The following is a 6417-nucleotide window of genomic DNA, read 5'->3' as shown; positions in this document are numbered from 1 at the left end:
TAAGGATGATATCGGTAAATGAATAGTAATTTACAAAAATTAATTGAAAAATGTTATGGTAATACTCTGAAACCCTATTCCGGGGACGAGTACGGGTTAGGGGTGTTACAAGAATAGCCAAAGGGTATTTGAAGAACTACAGTGCATCGATAAAGAGGTGTGGTGTATTTGTAACACACCAAACCCGACCCTATAACACGGTCCAAGAATAGAGTGCCACTACTTAAAAATAATTAGACTTAAAACTTTCTTCAGCAGAAGCTTCAAATAATTATTATAAGGTTAGAGTTATAATACATATTTCAATTGTTATTCTATTAAAGTAAAAGAAACATTATTAGTTTGTAATAATACCCAAGACATATGGCGTATAAACTTAAATACAACAACTTTAGTAATTAAATACATTGGCTTAAACTCAAATATTAATACTTTATATAAGTTTCATCAAAACAAGGTCTTAACAAATAGAATAGACCATTGATTGAGGCTGTAGGTCTTGTTTAGGGACCTTCTCCCACCCAATATTTTAAAAACATGCAAGGTTTTTAATGTCCGATTTCAATTATGAATGATTAATAAATGTGTGACAAGTAATATGGCATTTTTTTCCTTAAACTATGTGGCATGCTTATCATACATATGCATGAACATACATTTGCAGTCAAATAAATATCATCATGCTATCATAAATAAAAGCGTAAAATTTAAATGCCTTTGACCAACCAAAATTTCCATGATTCCATCCTAAAAATAAATAAAATTACAAAACTCACCCTAAAGCATACTTTGGGTCTTCTAACTTGCCACCACGGGCTTTCGTTGTTACATCGATTCAAGTCATCATCGCCATTGTTTTGCCACGTTCATCACCATTGTCAGCCTCCCGCCATTGCTAGACTATCATCGGCCACCACCGTCGACCATCATCGTCAGACCACCAAAAGCCTTCGTTGTTGGACCATCGTCGGTCTTTCACCGGTTGGCTGGGTTGAGTTTGTGTCATCTCGATTAGCCTGGATGTGTCTCAGTTCTCTAAGCTCCATAAAAAATATTGGTTATATAAGACTTATGTCCATTTCCAGCTCACATAAATTATTCTAAAAATAATAATATAAATAAATCATGCATGGAGATGATAGTCCACAATCTAATTACATACCCAAAAAATAATAATAATTACATTCAAATTTCTACAATTCACAACTTTGGCAAAATTACATTATAATATAAATAATAAAATAATAACATACACTCATTCATATGCATATCGCTAAGCATGCTGATAATTATAAGAATGTCATATCTTATAAAAAATTAATCACACATGAAGAAGAGAAAATTTTGGTATTAGTTTATACTATAAACATAGCACAACATGGCTTTGATACCACTTGTTGGAAAAAAAAATCGGTTCAAAAATGGTTTTCTTGCACAGTGGAAAAATAAAAATTTTAAAAATCGAGTCGGTTTGTGATATTTATAGTAATAAAATTTTTCCCGAAATAATACTTATGCTTTGAGCAAGATGGATCCTTTTTGTTCTTCGCTTTCAATCGAACAACTTTCTCTGCTATTCTCGTAGCACGAACTACTTCAAGTATGAGTGCAAACAATTACAAATCAAACGGAAAACCATAAATAATTTTCTTACTTTCAGTAAGAAAGCAAATCTCTCTCTTATAGAAATCGATAGAATTGTTTTTCCTTAAAAATAAAATGTATACTTAGAAATAAATTCTCACTATTTCCTAACAGAATATCAATATCTCAAAAGTTGTGTGTAACTTATTGTATTTTTAACCCTACCGATGTTATTTATTTATAGGGAGAGGAAATGAAGTCCTAGTTGAATTACTAGAATGCATTTAATACATATTTAATAGAAAAAATCAGTCCACTAGTTGAATTTGGATAGAGGAGTAACTAATAGGGTGTGTCTCCCCTCATATGTATTATGATGGGGATTTAGGTCACTATTGTATTGGGTCCAATTATATGTATTTCCTAGACTTTTAACCTAGTATTTTATAATTCATTCTAACTCAAGATATGTTTTTCTATTTTTCAAAATAAACATCATTAAGTAATTTCTCAATTAAATAATTTTATCAACCCGATTCTAATTCCATTAAAATCATGGCAACTTTATAGTAAAAGAATCTATGAGAAAATATATTTAATTTCTACACTCAACGGATTCATAATGATCAATTAATTTAATTCCATTTTCGAACTTCAATTAATTAAATAATAATTCAAAAAAACTTAAATTAATTCTTAGGTCATTCCCATATTTAGTGAGAAACAACATTCATTTCTGAATATTTCTCATTTCTCTAACTTTATCATTTCTATCAATTTCTATTCATTTAATTCAACATGCAATTCATTTTTAGTTTCAACAAGCTAGTGGAAGGATCGATTGGACATATGTGATTAGGGCTCAAATAATTTATAATTAATTCTAGCTTTTCACCTATTAATTATAAGCTCATTTAGTCACGAAGTCATTCTACTATAGTATCGTAATTGAGCTCTCCCTAATGACATATCATTACAAAAGCTACTCAATCAATGCTAACCAATTAACATCCAAGAAAAAATTAGGATGGAATTAAAACATTTTAAAGTTTAAAGATCAATTTAAAATTTGATGCATAATTTAGGATGTTTGTTACAATTAGCCCTTATCATATTTTGTTTTTGACATCTAATATTAACATTTGTGGGTAATAATGTCTTTTCACACCCGAAACGAGAAGAAAATTTATTTTCGGTGCACCTGAAAGAAGCTTACTTGAGAAATGAAATCCTTTCAAAATTTTACAAATTTTCTGGTTTTTCGCAATTAAAGAAAATTAAAAAATAAACGGCATTTCCCTTCCATAACTAGAGCACGTTTGGTTCGCTGTATTGGATTAGAGGTGTATTGGATTAGAGGTGTAATGGAATAGAGGTGTAATGGAAAAGCTGTGTAATAGCAAATCAACTGTTTGGTTGAATGTAATGGAATAGAGGCGTACTAGTAATCCTATGTTTGGTTGAGTGTAATAGAGGTGTAATAGCATAATGAAAAAACTAAAATGACTAGAATACCCTTAGCAGAAATTTGTTTTGGTAAATGATTATTGTTATTGTTATTTAAATTTTAATAAGATTATTATTATCAATAATAAATAATTTAATCATATTTAAACATAATTATTATTAAATATATTTTAATTAAAATATATAATTTAATAAAATTCTTAATAATTAGCATAAATTTGTTTTGGTAAATTATTATTGTTATTGTTATTTAAATTTTAATAAGATTAATATCAATAATAAATAATTTAATCATATTTAAACATAATTATTATTAAATATATTATAATTAAAATATATAATTTAATAAAATTCTTAAAAATTAATATTCTTATATGAATTTACTCAAATCATAATATATGATACTGTAAAATATAAATTAACATAATTATTATTAAATATATTATAATTAAAATATATAATTTAATAAAATTCTTAATAAATAAAATTCTTCTATGAATTTACTCAAATCATAATATATGATACTATAAAAGAAAATTTCAAATAATTAATATTAAATATGATTTAATTAAATATATGATTTAATAAAATTTAAAATTATTATAACTAATATGATTATAGTTTATGAATTTGTATAATTTAAAATAATAATTATTACATATAATTTAATAATAATATATAATTTCATAAAATTCTTGATAATAAAAATTTTCTTATATGAATTTATAAAATTTAAAATAATTAATATTAAATATAATTATATAGTGATATATAATTTCATAAAATTCTTAATAATAAAATGTTCTTATATGAATTTACTAAAATCAATATATAACTTGAGAATTATATTATGCATAAACATAATTAACTTATATTAAGAAAAGGTTAGATGAAAATGAAATTGTACATTAAAGTCCATATGTTATATAGTTTTACAACATCAAAAAGTTTGAACATTGATATTTAATGGTAAGAAAGAAATCTCCTAACCCATTCCAATCGGGCAACTGAAGGTAAACTAAAGAAAACGATCATTTGAGTTGGATGGTCGGGAAGTTTACTCAATGCATCATACCGCTGATCATCGGTTAAACCTTCAATTGACCATAAGGCTGAATATAAATTTGAAGCTCTCTCTTCCATATGTTGTTCTGACTTCTGCTGAACTACCACCTCGGAGGCAAAACTCCTACTGATTTGATCGCCAACGGCCTGGATTTTCTCCCCGAACAAAGTGGCAGCCTCATTAAATGAAGAAAACACATTATCACGAGCATCAGATTTCTTCTTTCTCTTGTTTGAAGATGAGGAACCCCCTTGGTCTCGATCTCCTCGCGGATCCGTACCAGAAACATCCATGTCGTCTAAAGAGACGTCAGCTTCGCAGTCATAGAATGTGTTTCTCTCTTCATTCATATCTGTAGTACGTACATCATCAGCATGTATTTCTTCAAGAACATCAGCAGCTGTTTGAGCATCTCTCCCAGTTGCTCTATCTCTTGCGTATATGGTAGTAAGCTGGTCATAGTAAGGGAAAGTACGAAATCTGAATTGGGCGGCTTCTTTGTGACTCTAAAAAAATGAGGAAATCATATTAGTCGTAAGTTTGGTAAAAATAATATAATAAAGGCTTGAAATAATCTTACCTTTAAATAGGACTCCCAAACCGCATCTTCAGCAACAACGAGCTACCTATGCTCGTCCCAACCAAAACCGCTATTGTTTTGGCCATTAAGCATGTCGTAGACGATTGACCACTCCCTTTTAAGTAACCTAATCCTTGATTCAATATTAGGTTTCGCCTTCAACATTGCATTTGGTAAAACCGTTTGTAGCATTCTTTCCAACTCGTTCAAATAACCGGCTTTGAACCCGGTATCAGCATTAAATGTTCCAACATTGTGCAGGTCCACCATGCTGGAAACTAATGCTGCATCTTCCTCGGGAACCCATTTTCTTTTGCTTCCTCGAGAAGCTTGAGCATTTGATTCTGGAACACCTGACATAATGATCTTAAGAACAAAAAAAAACAAATTATATTAATTACTATTTTAATATCATGATTCAAAAGGTCAACACTTTATAAGGTCAACACACTATCAAAGAATTGAATTTGCAATTACACATTATCAAAAAAAAAACAGCACAAATTTAGAACACACGAAGAAAAAAAAATATAACTTTAAACTAATTCATAGTTAATATTAAAATCTTTTTCACCGGCTTGTACTTATTCCATTTAATTCAAAGGCTTCACACTCATGTATCCACAAGAAATTAACTTGGTTTTTCTTATTTGTTGTAGCTCACATTCATGTTACATGTATTAAAAGGAAATCATATTATGAATGAGAAAAGCTTTATGTATTATGTAATCAACTTAAAATTTAAGATAGAATTAGGTAATAAATTTCAGCCTAATTAATCTTTTATAATTTAGACAACATTATTTTCATTATATGGAAAAAAACATATTAACCATAATATTAAAATGATATACAAGATTTGTTTTATAATTAAGATAACCTTATTTCTATTATAGGGGAAAAGTCATGTTTTGAATCAATTAACATTTGTTTTAAATAACATGTATTGCGTGCATAAAATCTTAATTATAACAATTTAAATTTTATTTTAATAAAACTTATATTAAAATTTAATATATTATGTATAATTGACGTAAATATATTGATTAGTTAATTAAAATCACCCAAATTAATTGACCTAAAATGATATCGTATAAATATATTGATTAGTTACTTAAAGCATGTTCAATGTTTGAAAATTATAGTTTGGACATTTAAATTTAAATTTAAATACAATTTCGTATAATGAAATTTAAGATCTAATAAAGCATGTTCTAAGTTTGATCATTGATTAAATGTTTAATTTATGATTAGTTTAGTTAAGGTTTTCTAATTTCAAAATAAATAAAATGAAGATTGAAGATTTAAGTTTAATAAACTTTTATACCATTTTAAATGGTAATTTCATTTTGTAAAAAAATATATAACTTTAATCTCATTTACATGTACAAATTTATTATTAACAGTATTGTATTTACATGTACAAATAACTGTGATTTGAAGCCCATTATTTGTAGGCATAATGCTATTTAAAAACATATAACCTAATTTAAATTCAAAAAAGAACAATAAAATTATGCAGCAATAACCATAACCATAAAAAAAAGCTTTAATGAGCATTACAAACATACAAAAAACAGAAGCTGCTACAGAAGCTGCTACAGCAATAACCAAAACCATATTCATTTGGGAAACAACAGAAGCTGCTATAGCAATACAGACATGGAATCAGGAAAAACATACAAGCAAAACCATGAATACCAATGGAAAACTAACCTGT

Source organism: Gossypium hirsutum, chromosome A07, assembly GCF_007990345.1.
Source record: "Gossypium hirsutum isolate 1008001.06 chromosome A07, Gossypium_hirsutum_v2.1, whole genome shotgun sequence".
Lineage (NCBI taxonomy): Eukaryota > Viridiplantae > Streptophyta > Magnoliopsida > Malvales > Malvaceae > Gossypium > Gossypium hirsutum.
The sequence above is the reverse complement of the archived record's forward strand: the minus strand, read 5'-3'. Positions refer to the sequence as shown.